This window comes from Ambystoma mexicanum, chromosome 3p (genome assembly GCF_040938575.1).
Source record: "Ambystoma mexicanum isolate Mex_15411 chromosome 3p, UKY_AmexF1_1, whole genome shotgun sequence".
Lineage (NCBI taxonomy): Eukaryota > Metazoa > Chordata > Amphibia > Caudata > Ambystomatidae > Ambystoma > Ambystoma mexicanum.
This window is the reverse complement of record NC_090925.1, coordinates 542047090-542065254: the sequence shown is the minus strand read 5'-3', so window position 1 is coordinate 542065254 and position 18165 is coordinate 542047090.

Genomic DNA, 18165 nt, shown 5'->3' with positions numbered 1-18165 from the left:
CCGTTGTGAGGAGGCCCGGCGGCGCGGTCCCCTCTGCCGTTGCCCCCTTCTGAGGACTACAGGACCATCGCGGAACTGCAAGAAGACCGGACAGCGCAATCCGGATATTGGCCTTCGGGAGCCGGTTGAGAAGTATCCCGCCCGCGGTTGGCGAGTGTCCAGACGTGGTCCAGACGAGGGGAGGTGGCGAGCCGCTTGGAGGGGTGCATGCAGTCGAGCGGCCCCCCATCAGGAGAACTTGGTGAGCATGCCACGCACATCAAGCAATGTGAAATTGTGAGGGAGGGGGGAGGAATTAAATACGGGAGGTGGGAGGTGTTGCACAGGTGCGCGGCGAAGGTTTTAACAATTTAGTGTTGGCAATGAAATGAATGATAGCCGAACAAGTGCGAGAGCAGTCGGTTACGTTACGCGAGAGAGGGGGGCGGAGCACGAAAACATCACGTGCAGCCGCTCGTAGACACTGATTGGCCTAGGTCGCGACTACGTGTAAGTGTGTGTGTGTGGTTTCCTACGATTTGGCATTTATTGATCAATGAGTAGATGAGGATCCCTATTGTTCGAGCAAGAAACTCGATAGGTAGATGACGTTTCCCTGTAGGCGGTAGCTAGTCAGTTGCCCAATACGGAAGAGAATTGGCTGGTTAAGCCCTCCTGTCCAGGGGTGTATCACACGCGAGGCGACGCAGCGTGCGCAGTCCGATTATATTATTGATTACCTTGTTCCAGGAGTGACAGGAAGACAGCTGTGAGGTTAACGGGGGTAGATTGCAAGTGTATTTTGAACTTAAAGAATATATGAAGAACTTACCAGTAGCTTGAAGAGATCGGTGACGTCACCAATAGGGCTTTCATAGGATATCCCGAGCACAAGGCAACTTTCCTTCTGAGGGTGGTGGGGAAGAGAACTGTGGTAAGGGAGTGGAAACGGAGATAAACGGTAATGAATTGATCAAGGAAAGGCGAAACGGGGGACGTGGCGGCGCACGGAGAACGCCGGCCACGGCAAGTGTAGAAGAAGGAGGAGGAGCAAGTGAAAATAGGACGACTGTATAAGAACGTCATAAGGGGTACACAGCCACAGGGGGCTACGTGCGCCTCGGCCGCAGGGGGCCGTAAGGGTGTCATGTAAAGGAAGAAAGAAGGAAGAAAATATACAAATGTAAATACTATATTTTTAATAATTTTCCTTAGCGGACTATCGCAAGTCCCCAAACTTACGGGGCCAGGTAACGATATAAGGCTTTATATTGTAAACTGCTAGTGAGATAACCGCTACCAAATAGTGGAAGGGTAACAAGTGGAGCGCTACTATGTCACACGGGACAGGATCGGGAGGGTGGGGGAACACCCTCACTACCCCACTACAACACATATGTACCACACTGTCACCCCATAGGGAGAAACTGATCAAGTATAGTATAGAATGGACACAGGGGACGGACAACAAAATTATAACACCATGGCCGCCTAATGGTAGCTTCGATCCATATGCCCAACACTCACTATTAAACCATTTGCATAATACATACAAAGGGAAGAAGTTGGCAAACCACGTGGAGGTGTTTAACTTATGGAGGATGTTCCAAGGGTCCCGACCAGGACCAAATGGAATGTTCACTGTGGGGGAAATACCGGAAGAAAAAGAGATTAAGGAGGAAGGAGAGGATGGGAAAAAGGGGAGTGAAGACCCAAAGAATACGGGAAACGGACAAGAGGGAGGAGAAAAGAATAATAAATCAAATGAAATAAAAAAGGAACCGGGCAACGATATACCCCTAGCAAAGGGAGTGAAAACAGAGGGAGGGGGGTTGTACCCTTTAAGAGAATTAGGAGAAATAGAAAGAGGTCAGTTAAGGGCAGCTGAGGGGTACTCGAACCCGGCATACAGCCCTCCACCATATGTGGCTCATAGGAAGATGCCAGCAGGGGAGGGGAGGACTGGAGAAGAGCAAACTGTGGAAATAGGAAATGATGAGTGGGTAGCTGCGCAGATACTATTAAAATTACGAGGTTCATTCACAGGAGAAGAGAAGGAGGTAATAAGGAAAACAGACGAGGATAATACCAGGGAGAGTGGAATGAGAGGGGAAGAGCTGTTACGACAAAAGGAAGAGATTTTGGAGGAACGACTAGCAGAGTTAAGGGATGAGCAGAATGAACTGATCAAACAGCTCGAGAGGGAGGAAAGAGAGAGAGCGAGGAAAAGGAAAGAAGGTAAGAACGAATTGGAAAAAATAAGGGAACAAACTGAGGAGCAAAGGAGAGAAGCTGAAAGGGTAAAAGCAGCAGCAGAAAGGGTATCAAGAACAGTGCTGCGAGAAAAGAAAAGGGAAGAAGAAGAGAAAGAAAGAGAAATGGCAATGTGGAAGAGGAGATTACTATCAGAAACGACTAAGAAATACGAAGAAGGGAGGGTGATAGAGAGTATATTAGAAAGGGAGAGGGTGAGATGGGAAAGGAAGAAAGAGGATGAAAGGATATTGGAAAAGGTGAGTAGTGAAGTAATGGAGGAATTAAAAAGGAAAAGGGAGGAAAATGATAGGGAGATTGAGGAGAGAAATGAAGGAGAAAGAGAAGATAGGAGAAGGGACAGTGAAGTATGGGGGGATGTATATAGAGACACAGAAGTAGCAACAACATCAGCGCAAAGGGGAGCGGTTGATAAAGGAGAAAAAGGAGAACTGGACCTAATAGACTTAAAAACAGTAACAATCAAGGGGAAAAAGACCGAGTGGGGGGTGCCGTTTATGACTGACTTTTGTAGTGAGGAAGAAGAAGGAGTGGCGAAGGAAGGAAGAAACAGTGAAAGGGAAAGCCTAGATAAACTATACATCACCCGGACCAACACAGACTCACCATGGATCCGTAGGAGAAAGGATGAACTGGAGAGAAGTGAGGAGGGAGAGCAAGGAATAGCGGAAAGACAGACACATGAGGCCGCACCGTCCCCATCACGCCCTCTCCCATCCCACCCTACATGCTCAACCACCTCACGCTCGTTACATACAATAAAACTTGCGCCCTTCACAGACGAACTGACACCCTATGCATGTCGGCTTAGGGACCTCCCTAGACGCAGGCAGGAAGGACAAATACACATGCCCACATTAAATACAGGAAATGATGGAAGAAGGGGAAAAGATGGAGAAGAAAGAGTTACGAGCAGGGGAAATACGGACGAAATTGACGATGTAGAAGAGAGGGAAGAAGAGGAAGGGTGTGAGGACTCGATTTTATGGAACACAAAGGGTAAAACGAGACATAACTTAATGCCACTTCTGGAGAGGGGAGGGGTTAGACCACAGTATGTCCCTTGGAAGCATACAGACAAAGAAAATATAAAGTGCAGGCTCCCATCATTAAGTGGAGGTGTGGGTAAGTGGATATATGAAATGGGAAAACACACCGCAGGACAGAAACTGGCAGTGGGAGATGTAAAGGGCCTTCTAATATCGATATTAGGAGATGCAGCGGATGACATTTGGAAGAGAGCGGGATTCCCTGGGGTAACAATAGTAAACACATCGCACGATGGGGCACCATTCGCAAACTGCAGACATGCACTGTGGCAGGCACTGAGGGTACAGTACCCAGACACATCAGACATAGGAGCAGTTACCTCACGCAAGATGCGTGAGAACGAAGATCCTGTTGAATATATCCAGGAAATCCAAGAGAAGTGGCGCATGGAAACTAGAGAACAATGGGACGAAACACCAGCAATATTTTATCATATACTAGTACAAGGGCTCCCAGAAGGAGTTCAGAAACAACTGAAGAAAGTAGTGGGAATGGAAGCAAAAGCATGGCCAGAAATACAACTGACAATAGTGCATCATTGCAAGTCATGGCAAGGAAAAATGAAACAAAAGGAAGAGGACAGGAAAACGGAAGAGGCCAAACTAGTACAGAAAAAACATACTAAATACACAATGGAAGGGGCACTAATAACTATGCCTACAACAATGACCCAAAGCCCCACACAAGTAGTGGCTGCACAAGATCCCTCCCAAATACCACCCTCACAGACTATAACACAACAGGTGCCGCCACTCCAACCATACACAACCAACATGGGAGGAGGATACTCAATGCCAGGAGCTGGGTATTATAATTACAACAGGGGAAGAGGAGGAATTATGAGAGGGAGAGGATACGGATATAACACACAACAACAGGTGGGAGGACTTAGAAATTCCTACCCCACAGGGCAACCAGTATACCAGGACAACACAGGGAGCTTTCCATGGCAGAGTAGGGAACCACCGGTGTGTTGGAGTTGTGGATTATTAGGGCACATGTCACGCACGTGTAGAGTAAGACCAGGAACTCCATCATGGAGTGAACAGGGACAACCAAGGCTCACACAGGAACAGCAGGGCATACAGCAACAGCAGACGTTGCAACAGGGAAATGAACAGCAACAACTAATAACACAACAACAGCCACAGACACATTCACTGACACAACAACAGGTAGCGATAACACAACAACTCCAAGTACAACAAACACAACTGGGTAGGGTGACGGTCCTGGGACACAACCCTTACACAGGAAATGGTCAATCGTTGTACCCTCAATAGGAAAGCCCACAGACGGCCTTGGTGTGTCCCATCCTGTCAGTAACACCTAATAGTGCGGAGGAACCACGCATAGAGGTAACGATAGGTGACAAAAAGTTATCATTCCTTGTTGACACCGGGGCGACCCGGTCTTGCATAAGGGAGGGTAAATTTAAGATGTCAGGCGAAGCCATGAACACCCAAGGATTTTCTGGGGCTAGAGGGTTGGTTCCTTTTACTGATAACATTCCCTTATCTATAGGAGATTATGACATGTCAGTTCCACTTTTATATTATAGTGCCTCACCAGTAAATATACTGGGGAGAGACATAATGAACAGGTTGAATATGACGATCTCCTTTACTGAGGACGGCATAATTTGCTCTACTCTAGGGATTAACATGCTCACAGCACGACAGATTATGCAAGCATATTGCGGACAGACAGCGATTAGGGCGGAGCCAGTAGATGGCGAACTCTTCCAATAAGGGACAGACATGGCGTTTGCATGGATGCCAGGAATAGAGGGAAAGATCTGGAGGAGTCCAGCAGCCTATTTGTTCAGACCAGAAACACCAGTCAATGAACCAGAAGGAAAGGTGCTTCCAGTGGACATTGAGAGCATTATAGCAACAGCTGATTACATTGCTGTACATGCCCAAGACAGAGAAGGAAGAGCATGGAGGGCAGTGATAGCACTAGCAGAAGGATGTAGACTCACCCAGGTGTCAGATGAGGAGCTGTTCTCAAAAGAAAAGGAGAAAGGTAAAATGGTGTTTATGATGAGTGTGGAAATATGGCTAAGAGTGGCGTACAAACAAGTAGCACAGAAAATTGCAATGGCACTTGAGGCACCCACATCCACCCCAGTTCCCTTCTTTGAGGAGGATATGACAAAGGTACCCACATCATTGTGGACTACTAGCCCCTATGATATGGGGTGCATAAAAAGTATAGGGGGAGTAAGGATAAAATTGAAAAAAGGTGCAATACTCCCCAGAGTGAAACAGTACCCACTATCAAAAGAGGCAGATGAGGGCATATATGAAACCATAACGGCCCTTATAAATAATGGCATATTGGTCCCCTCAGAATCACCATGTAACACGGCTGTATACCCAGTGCGCAAGGCTAAAGGGGGGTCTTGGTGCTACATACAGGATCTCAGGCCCTTGAACAACATAGTAGAAGCAGAATACCCCATAGCCGCAAACCCGGCCACAATATTGTGTGGCATTCCAGCAGAAACATCACGATTTACAGTGATCAACCTTAAAAATGCATTCTTCTCAATACCATTGCACCCAGACTCACAAGATCTGACAAGCTTCACTTACAGGAACACAAAGTGGAAACACACTAGATTGCCACAAGGGTATTGCGAATCACCCTCAATTTTCAACAGAGTAATACAGATGGATTTGGGTAACATTGAAGTGGAAAGCACAGTGTTGCAGTATGTCGATGACATAATAATTTGCAGTACAAACGAAAGAACATGCAGAAAGGACTCATTAAAGATGTTGACAATATTGGTTGAGAAAGGTTACAAGGTAGACATGGAAAAGTTACAGTACTGTCAAGAACAGGTACTTTACATTGGTCAGCTCATATCCCAACATGGAAGAAAGATTGCACCACAAAGAGCACAGGCCATTTCAAACACACCAGTGCCACAAACAGTGAGGGAACTGCAGCAGTTCCTGGGTCTGTGCAACTACTGTAGAGCATGGGTATTTGAATACAGTTCATACATAGGACCCCTGCTTGAGGTGTTAAAGGAAGCTAATAAAGGGGAGAAAAAGTTGGGGTGGACAATGGAAATGAAAGAGGCTTTTGATGAATTGAAAGATGCGATATCAACTGCTCCGGTACTGGCATCCACAGACTATGAGCGACATTTTTTTATATTTTCACATTGCGACTCAGCTGTAATGAAAGCAGTGTTGGCTCAAAAAACAAGCATGGGCTACAAACCAGTAGCATTTTACAGCGGCCACTTAGATCCTGTGATGTTAGGTCACTTCCCTTGCGAACAAGGTCTCGCCGCAGCTGCTTTTGCGGTAGAGAAAGCATCAGCAATCACCATGGGGTGCCCAACTACACTGTTTGTGGAACATGCACTATTTGCGATATTGAATAAACCTAAGTCCACCCTAACCACGCAAAGAGCATCAGGTTATGAGATCATTTTATCCAGAGCTGAACTATCAATTGTTAGATGTAGCACGGTCAACCCTGCAAGGTTCCTAGCAGAAGTAATTGAGGAGGGAGATTATGCCCACGACTGTACGCAAATAACTGAAATGTACTCATGTACTAGAAAGGTTAAAGAAAATGCACTAGAGGGAGGTGAGCTCCTGTTCATTGATGGGTCATCAACTATCGACCAAAGGGATGGTATAAGGAGGACTGGGGCAGCAGTGGTAAAAATGATGGAGGTACCGGTGTGTGTGGCAATGAGATGTGTACAACTACCACACCATTATTCCGCTCAAGCAGCGGAATTAGTTGCACTGATCTTGGCGTTGAAGGAAAGCTTTGACAAACGAGTGACCATATATTCCGACAGCGCATATGTTACATCCACTGTCCACTCAGGGCTGTCGAAATGGAGAAGAAGAGGGTTTAGGAGAGCTGATGGCACTCCAGTGCCACATGCCCTCCTATTGGCTGAACTAATTGAAGCAATAAATGACCCCCAAGAATTAGCTTTGGTCAAATGCACCGCACACATCAATGGTGAAGACCACATCTCAAAAGGGAATGCAGCAGCAGACGCACATGCGAAGTATGCTGCATACTTTGGTGAGATATGGAACCCCCCAGAGTCACAGAGAGGGAGAGGGAGGGGAATGGCTAAGGAGATGATGATAAGAAAAGGGTACACCCATCTCCCAGCCACACAGATTATGGAGCTACAAGCGGCTGCACCAATGGCCGAAAAAGAAATATGGGTAAAAAGAGGATGCACAATGTCACCAACCGACGCACTATGGCGCCAGGGTGACACTGGAAAGATTGTAATACCACTGGCACTATTGAACACCGCCCTGAGCCAACTACATTACCCAGCCCACACAGGCAAGGAAGTAATTGCAGCACGAATTAGGGAAGACTGGTTCTGCCCCGAGTTAAATTCTCATGTGTTAAATTTTATCAGCAATTGTCTCACATGTCAACAGTTTACGGCTGGCCACACTCTGAAGGTGATAAGAGGTACTATACCCCGGCCAGAGGGACCTTTCGGCATCTCCATATTGACTATGTTGATATGATCAACGTATGTCAAGGAAATAGGTATATGATTGTAGTAGTATGCCCATTTTCGAGGTGGATTGAAGCAGGGCCCTGTTCACACCCAGATGCATTTAGAGCAGCTAAATTCCTAGTGAGGGAGGTCTTCCCCAGGTGGGGAGTGTGCGAGGTACTGAGGTCAGACAATGGCCCACATTTTGCAAACGAAATGTTCCAGCACATCACATTTTTGCTGAACATCAAGCATAAATTTGCATGTGCATACCACCCACAGGCCAACGGTGTATGTGTACGCCTGAATGGCCTATTAAACGAGGCAATTGCAAAAATACAGCAAACAACAAAGAAAAGTTGGTTGTATTGCCTTCCATTAGCCCTATTTGAGCTAAGGAATAGACCAGGTTCCGACCACCACCTCACCCCTCACGAGGTGGTTACCGGACGTCAAATGCGCCTTCCCCTAACGCCAACATCAATACCATTTACCGACCACGAGAGTACTGCGAGTGTCCTTGGTGATGAAATGTACCAATATGTGTCTTCTTTGATTACTAGTGTAGCGTTTGTGTCTCAACAGCTCGAGTGCACGCGGGGCGGGTCTAACAGCGATCAACAAGAAGACGTGGATAAAGAATTGGAAAAGGAAAGACTGTGCAAAGTTGCTAAAGGTGACCATGTACTACTTCGCAATTTCAACAGAAAGTGGAACAGTCCACGATTCACTGGCCCCCATCTGGTAGAGGAGGTATCAACGAGAGCAGTAAAGCTACAGGACAAATGTGCCTGGAACCACCTACACGACGTAAAGATTTACAAATTCCAGACCCGCCCCAGCGCCACTGACAGGGCCACTGGAAGAACAACGACAGCGTCACCAACGGAGGAAGAGATTTCTACCACAACTAACGGCCTAAGTGTCCCTATACCCTGCCACCCCCCAGATTCCCCAGAGACAACTATTAGAAAAGAAAGGGGTGATCCCCATACCGCCCACCCCATGGTTACACGATCAAAGGGTAAAGAGACTTCCGCCAGTTGAGCCCCAAACCCTCTGCCCATTGACCCCCTACCCACTGTAGTAATAACGGAACTGAAGGACATTGTTTTGCACATATACACATGTAAACACCTGTATGTTCTCTTTCTTTTCTCTCGCACATGCAGGTAAAGCGTATTATTGTACTGTTAAGAAAGTAGATAACTAACCAATTCACTGCCCAGGAGTAGATGGTACCCTCAGACGATAATTACCTAGAAGAATTGTCACACCAATTTGTATATGAAATAAAAAGGCCAACGTACCTGAAAAGAAGGAGGGTACGTGTCTACTACACAGCATTCCTCTTGGCCATAGAACACTCAATGCCCCACCTCCAACCATACTTGCCTGCCCTAAGAGATAGATCGCTTAGATTGGCGTGGGAACAGCTCTTCGCCTGGGCACTGAATGACTACTTGATAGGGAGAGCTTAATAACAATAACTAACCTTAATAACGAGCATATTAAGAATTTTCAGGCGGGCAACTGTAACGTCGCAAGAATAAGCTGCCGGACTGCAGCAAGGTAAGACCAAAATGCCGGTGAAATTAGCATTTGTAATAAAATTGATAGTGATTTTAATGATCACCGGGTTCTTGGCTGCCTCTGTATGGCAGTACAGCTATGCTATTGATATTATTGCTGTGCCCAAACCTAATATACCCCCACCCCCAGCTGCAACAAGTGTTATGTCAGGTGGTACTAGTAAAATCCCACACAAGGAGTTAAACGCAGCACATACTCAGATAATAAAGGCATTGACAACTACGTACAAGATTCAGCACACATCTCAAACAACATATGGTATCAACACATGACCCACATAGGTAAGCAGACAACAGAAGACAGCTGCTACGTTTGCTCATTGATCCCATACGCCATGAGCGCTTCTCGAACATTTGTTGCCACAGAGATAGATGGAAAAATAGCACGATGTATAATATACCTGGCACTGTTCCAGACGAAAGGAAGATTTCAAGGGACAGTGGTGCATCTGGTGTGGAAAACACGAGATACATATCCATATGAAAACAACTTCCTCAAGACTTATTTGAGTTACCACAAGAGCAGTTTACATGCTGAAGGATTCAAATACATAACAAGTGGTCCTGAAAAAGGAGAAACAAAGAAAGTAACACTGCAATACCTACCATGTGATTGGTACGCTACTGAAGTCCCTGGTAAAAACGGATGTTGGGAAAGACCACTGATGATAATAACAGGGAAGGTGTACATGGACAACAAATGGGACATAGGAGTGGTTGGCAGCAACATGGTAACAAAAGAAAATATTTCAACTATTGATGGACATAATCATACATGTTGGATGACTTGGATCAAGTACGTACTCATGCTCACGTGGATGGAGAAGGATGAGGACCCAATAACAATACTGCCGCTAACTGCGCCTAAGGTATGCTACCAACATAAAGGAGAGGTGGATGTAGGATACAACACCAACTGTGAAAGCGTGATGGAGTTACCTGAGGGGGGAGCAGGAACAGCAGTAGTAATGGACCATTACTGGGCCTGTGGAGACAAGGCATATCACACACTGCCCCCTTTGTGGAATGGTGTATGCACTATAGTACATGTTAATGTACCATCACTAGTGGTACCCCAGAAGCATGTGAATATGGCGAATTTCCCCAAGATGGATGAAGGTAACAAAAGGAAGAAGAGATCTGCACAGCCTCGGAAAGGGCCAGAGAGCAGACGCAATGGCAACAACACTGTCCTCAACAGAAGGAAAAGACAAGGAGAACCTCTGACAGGAAATTACCTGTGGGGAAGGTCGGAAACAGCCCTGACCTCAATTCCGCCGGAACACAGACTATTCAGCAGAGCAGCTATGTTCTTCTCCTCAATAATACATCCTGGACTGCAGGCTTACGCAAACGCAAAATGGCTCCAGATAACTAGGTGGGAACTAATGATGACAATGAACTCTACAGTAAATGGATTCAACGCAATAAAAGAGGAATTGCGAGCAGTAAGAATGGTTGCACTACAGAACAGATATGTACTGGACCTCCTCACAGCAATGGAAGGAGGAGTTTGCGCAAAGATAGGACAATCATGCTGCACATTCATTCCTGCTAACGATGCTGACAATGGTACACTCACGGAAGCTGTATCACAATTGGCCCAGATGCACTCAAAAATGATGGATGAAAGTAAAGGTGTGAAAAAGGATGAGAGCTGGTTTTCAATATTATGGTCATGGATGCCATCTTGGCTGTCAGATGGACTGAAGATTATAGTTGGATGTACTATTTTGGCTGGAGCTACACTGATCATAATAAGATTTTGGAAAGCCCGGAAGGCACGCACCACAGACGAGATGATCGAAATGGTTGGTATACACCTCTTGATGCCAACAGATGACGGCCAACACACAGGCACAATCATAAAAGAGAGAGAGAAGTTGCGCAACCAGATCATCACCAACCACCTGGACCCACCATCTGTGAAGTTCGAAAACCCAAGAAACCCAAGGAGCTACATAGGGAAACGGGTATACTGCACTCCTGGAGGAACCTGAATATGTATTGGTCATTTGAAGACCATGTTAACCACTATGGACATTTGGGAGGAATAACTAAAATATGGAGAGTAAGAGGAGATAAAGAAAAGGATATGTTTGTGGTCGACAAGTCGACCAGAGGGGGGACTGAAGTGGGAGAATGGAAGACCAGGCTCCCGCCCTTCCCCTCTTGCGCTTGGCCTAGAGGATCACGGCCTAGACACCCGCCACGAGAGGTGTTTGCCTATCTACCAGACGACCAAATACCCTGGTAGAGGAACATACGGATGTGCCCATCTACCTGCCCAGCAGCCCGCCCTGTCCATGCCGACAACTGCCGCACGGATCAACTCGACTAAACCTACACGTCGTTAGAGATGCCATGACGACCTAGCCAACGGTCAGCACACCTGTGCAAATATACACACCGGACACTCCCACACCAATCTACACGAAGAATATACTCAGTGCTATGACGTAGGCGACAGACATACTCACGGACGTGCATCTTTATTATTTTCCACATAGGCTCTCAAAATGCAGAAACGCAAGACGCATCGTGAACTTATCTAAAAAAGCTTGCTCATGCTTCTTCTAAGAACCATGTACCATAATGAAGAATATAACGGAGACACGATACTGAGGATAGAGCAATATGATATCGTAACCTAAAGGGCTCTGCATCAAACGGTTCCACCTATGCACCAGGCCCAAGTAGGCCGCAAGCAAAAGCTTCCATGAACATTGAATGACCTAGAACTGGGTTGCTGACCCTGCAGAATGAGCCCGGCGAAAGCACACCGCCAAGGCCACGATGTTGTAATCTCACACGCTGCAAGCCAACGCCAAGGTCGCACCTGCAAGATAAACCAGGCACACAGTAGGAAAAACAATATTAATTATGTTGAATTTTGCCTCAAACACGGTCCCACCTCACGTGACAGAGCCAAACCTGACAAGATGCCAAGCCCAGGAGGAAGGAGACGCCTGAATCCCACGTTTCAAGACACAGGCAGATACAATTAAAAGACTCATTGGACATCTGCAGCAGTGGGAGTAGTCGACCTCCCAACATATGAATAAATCCTCACATTGTTTACACCTACCCATATTAAAACATTGTTGCAAATTACAGGTGCACCGTAAGCTGGGAACAGCGATAGTCCCAGACTGGGAGGCTCGCGAGCGGACCAATTAGAACATGGGGCTCTTATCACTGACGCCATTAACATTGACCAATCCTCAGAGGTCTTCATGTAACAATTTTCATGTATCAAATTGAAGGGACAGCCCAGGTATACCACCTGACTAACCCTCAACCACTAACACCGTTCTCTATATGTGCGCTATATTAACCCTACCACTCGAGTAACCAATCCAGAGTGGAGATAGGTTTTTTGCTAAACTTTCCAAGTGACGCAAGTAGCGCGTCATACTAAGGTAAAAAGGACCTGCGAGCCCCACGATTGTGTGTGTGTCAGGACGGACGCGTACGTTCCTTGATCCATCCCTGCCGTTTGTCTAATAAACAGCAGAATCACCTTGCTTCTTGCGTGTGTCTCATACTCTATCTTTTTTGGGATATACGGGAGGAGTTGGGGCCTCCCTGCCCGGAGGTCTGCGGACGGCCCAACCGACCCCGGCAGAATTTCCCCCCGACACTAGACCATGTGGTCTGTTCACAATCATCCAATGTTGCCCAAGATTTAGACATTAACACACTTCATTTGAATCTTAAAGAACTTAAATCCAAGTCTAAATTCACCCCCCAACTTTCTTCAGATAATGTCATTGAAACTTTTAATCAGGCACTGGCACAAGATATCCATGCATATTTGGACAAACAGACTAATCCACATAAGAGAAGTAATCTCACTACTAATCAACGGAAAGCATTAAAAAATTTAGCAGAAGATCCCGCCATTGTTATCAAAGAGGCAGATAAAGGGGGTAATATTGTCATTCTTAACACTTCTGACTATATAACCATGGGCTGAAAACATTTACATACCCTGGCTGCTATGAAGTTCTTAAATCCAACCCTACCAAGCATGTGGTCACAGAGCTTCTTGAATTAATTGAAACCTGGCATTGCAAAGGTTTTTTAACTAATGATGAGAAACACTTTTTATCTAATACTGATCCTACTACACCGACCATGTATTTTCTTCCAAAGATACATAAATCTTTTGAGACCTCACCTGAGGTACGGCCCATCATGAGTGGTATTGATTGGGCTACTGAAGGTATTTTGAAATATTTGGACGAGGCTCTTAAACCTTTTGTTGTACAAATGTCATCTTACATCCGTGCCAGTACCGACATTCTACAATCCTTGCAAACTATAACTTGGGAATCAGGCTATTTATTAGCAACAATTGATGTGCTGGCACTTTATACTAATATCAATCATGACTTAGCTCTGCAGACAATTGATTATGTGTTTAGGAACACCTCAACATCTTATTCTGATCATGTTTTTATGCTTAAACAATTCCTGCAATTTGTACTTGTGAACAATATGTTAATTTTCAATGATCAGTTTTATTTGCAGGTGAGGGGCGTGGCCATGGGTGCCAAGTTTGCACCCACTTTGGCCAATCTTTTCATGGCTTTCTATGAAGAAACACATATCCTTAATCAAGCGCAATTTGTGTCAAACATTGTGATGTGGGTTTGTTACATTGACAATATTTTTCTGATTTGGAAGGGTTCTGAAGACTCCTTTACTGCTTTTCTATGCTATGCTAACACCAATGGGTTTGGAATCAGCCTCACTGGCCTTTGTAACCCATGCCAAATTGACTTTCTTGACTTACATATTTTTCATGAAGGTGATAATGTATACACTAGTACTTTCAGAAAACCTACTGAAGTGAATTCAATTTTGGCTGCCCAGAGCAACCATCAACGCGCCATTATTGATAATATCCCAATGGGCGAATTCCATAGGGCTAGACGTAATTGTTCCTTACCTAAAGATTTTGAAAGAGAATGTAATATTCTTAATCAGCTATTCCTCAACCGAGGGTACAAGAGTACTGTTATTGATAAGGCGTACTCTAAATTCACTCAAATTAACCAACGTGACCTCTTGACTAATGTGACCAGGTCAAAAGAACATCCCCCATATATTTCTCTAATTACACCGTTCACAGATGATTCTTCGCTTTTGTAGAAAATGGTTGCCAAACATTGGCACATCCTAAGACTTGACAAAGATTTACAACCCTACTTGACACCTAAACCAAAGTTTACTTTCACCAGAGCTCCCACGATAAAAAATCTAGTGAGTCCTTCCTTTTTTGATAATAAATCAACCACTTCTACTTGGCTACAACAACTGTTTGGTTTTCACAAATGTGGCCATTGTAACCAATGTCTTTGGGCTGCCAAATGCAAGATCTTTTGTGACAAATTTGGATCACAAATTGATATATGTGATTTCATTAACTGCAAAACCACCCATGTGGTCTATGCCATTATTTGTATTTGTGAGAAATTGTATGTGGGTATTACTATTCGCCAACTTCGTATCCGAATAAGGGAACATTTGTCCAGCCTTAGGATGCCTGAACCAAAATCACCTTTGGCCTTTCATTGGCAATTGGAACACCAGCTGGATAATATTGCTAATTTACGTTTCATTGGCTTGATGAAGGCACATAAGGGGAAAAGGGGTGGCAATCTTCAATTGAAACTACGCCAAATGGAGGCCAAACTTATCTGTTTATTACGTTGCACCACACGGGGTCTCAATACTGATCATGAGATGTCTGTTTATTTATAACATCTTCTTGTCCATTTGACAATGAATCATATTTCCCCATCATTAAATGGAGTTGCACTACGCCAGAGCCACTACATCTTGCTTGCGGGCACCAGCACCTTTTACTTCTAGTTTGTTCTGTTTTCTTTTATTTTCCATTCTGGCCACTATGCCTTACTCTTATAATATAATAGTTCAACTGGTATGTAATATATCGGGATTGTGATTTTTCCAACCTCATCTAACTTATAATATGACTCTAATTTGTCTTTTGAATTTTATTATTCACAATTGTGTGTTAATCTATTGGTATTTTGTTTCCTACATTTGTTTACACTTTTTTGCTTGGTTTTACCATAACATGTGCTGTATGCCGGTACGGCTCTTTTTTAATGTTCACTACTCATTACTATTCTCTGGTTATTCCCACTAATGCGACTGCTTTTGAGTACTTTCAATCTATGTAATAGCACTTGTTTAACTGGTCCCATTTGTACTTATTGTAATATGGACCTTGTGCCGACTTAGCATCAGACTCACCATCAATGCTAATGTTTGTTTACATCTGACGTCATCCATGCGACGTCCGGTGCGTGCGACGCCGCCAACGTCACCGCTGTGATGTCGGCTACAATCCCGTATTTCTTCTTTCTCTTTCACTCGGACGACTGCTTTCGGGGATATCCTTGTTATTTGACCGCTCGATTGTAAGAGTAAGTATTGTGCCTTATTGGCTCAGCATTTAGAGCAATTTGCATACGGTAAGATTAGACTATTTATTAATTTGTTCTCTCCTGGATTACTTGTTGCTTAAAGATATTCACTTTACTGATTAATGGGTGACTGGTGTTTTCGATGCATGGTTGGTGGCTCCGGTGTCTCTGCACACTGCCCAAAGGGTCCGTCTCTCTTCCTGTTTTCCCACACTCTGAGTGATGTATACACTAAATGTTATCATCATCTTAGTATTGTATTCACAGGCTGAACATTTTTAAAAATGACCATACTTATTTTACAATTTTTGCTCTGTTTTAATCCTTAACATAATCAGTGATTACTAGCGCACAGACTTTCACTTGCGAACCCACAGCTTTTTCTAAGCACTTATACAACAGATATATTATTTTAGAGCCGCCAGGAAACCTGAGCATCTCGGTATTGTGGTATCAGGCTAATGCCATCCATTTGGTGGTAGTTGTTGACATGTATACTAAGTTGTTCCTGTATGGCCACTCTCATTCTGTCCATAATCTAAGTGATTGTATGTTGTCAAGAATTTGTGAAACCCACACCCCGAGGTCCTCTAGGAAGTCAGGCATAAACAAATATAGGTAAATCACATGACACTGTGGCAATAAGGCAGCATATTGAGGCTTGGGCATTTCCACTGCATGAATGCAGGGCAGATCATCTGCTTTGCCATTCTGTCACTCCTCTGAGTTCTTCTCCCTTCTCCAGATGGTTTCTGTGGTGTTGGTGGCATATTAAAAACTTAAAGGGTGAAATCATTCACCTTCCTCTCACTGTGTCCCACAATCAGACTATGTGGACTGTGGCCACACAATGTGTGCAGCTCAGAAGAAGAACCTAGAAGAGAGGACTAGTCCTCCACCACAATGAAAATTGAGTGCCTTCAATTTCTGGTCCACATTTACAATTACTGTTTAATCAGAAGTCTGACCATTTTGTGGCACCTTATACCATTTAGGGTTAATCTCATTCCACTCTTGCTGGAGAACACCTGTCCAAAGTTCTCTTTGTCCTTGTCACTTATTTTTCACCTTCCCAATTCCCCGTTCTTAATTTCCCTGACTAATCATTCCACCTTACTCAAATTATTCATGATTAGTCATGCTTGTTCTAAATATTTCTTCACGTTATCTGACCAGATGCCAATATCCTAATTCGAGTGCCAGTCCCATTCCACTACTGGCCTTGCTGCTAGTCTCCTGTGATTTCTCAATTTACCTGCATTATTGGATGTTCCAGCATTGTTCATTTCTTCGGCCATTATTACCCACAGGAACCACATCTCCAAACTATGTGCTTGCATCTCCACCAAGATCATTTTCCCTGCTAGGACTTTTCCTTCTATTGGTATTTCTTCAGAGGTCACCTGCTTTCCTGTTGGTCTTCTGATCAATTGGGAGCACTGTTGGTACCAGAAGTGGCTAGGCTTCATGCGAATCTTCCTGCAGAACTTTGAGTAGGCGGATACGTGTTTTGAATTACACGCTGACAACCACACTTGAAGTTTGCTTTTCACAATGACCAGATACATACACTTTAAGAAAATGGTGCTCTCCCTCACGCACCACAAAAGCAACACCCTTAACATAGTCTTTATGTCAAAACGCCCCCAAATCACATGCACAGACCCTGTCTCACTGGATTGGTCTGACCATGCTTCTAGCCTACTGTCGATTAATCAGAGCCCTAGAGAAATGGTGGTGGGAAAAAATGTATTACAACAGATCTCACCAACCTCAAATCGTTCCACACTAACCGCAGGATTCTGATTACCAAGGCCAAAGCTGCCTATCACTCCACCACCATCATAGTAACCTCTAACGTGGGCAAAGCCTTCTTTGAAGTAGTAAAACATTGTACCAAACCCTTACCAATCCCTGAGGTGCCAGCAACTCAGGAAAAAAAGCAAAGAAAGAACAACTTTTTCATTGAAAACATAGACAAATCAACCTCACACAGAATTATCCCCCCTGCACTCCAGCATGCACACTGCTCCTCTGGGCCGAAATTCTCTCCCCAATCGCTGCCAAACTTTCTAAAAACAATTACTTCCCTCAAACCTACTTTCTACTTTGACAATATCATCCCAGCTTCCATTTTTAAACAGCTGATGGACCAGGTGCTCATCACACTCCTCAGCATCATTAATTCCTCCCACACAGAAAGGTATTTCCCAGACACCCTGAAGACTGGTCTCATATGACCTCTTTTGAAAAAAAGACACTAGACCCAGATGACCTGGCCAACTACTGGCCA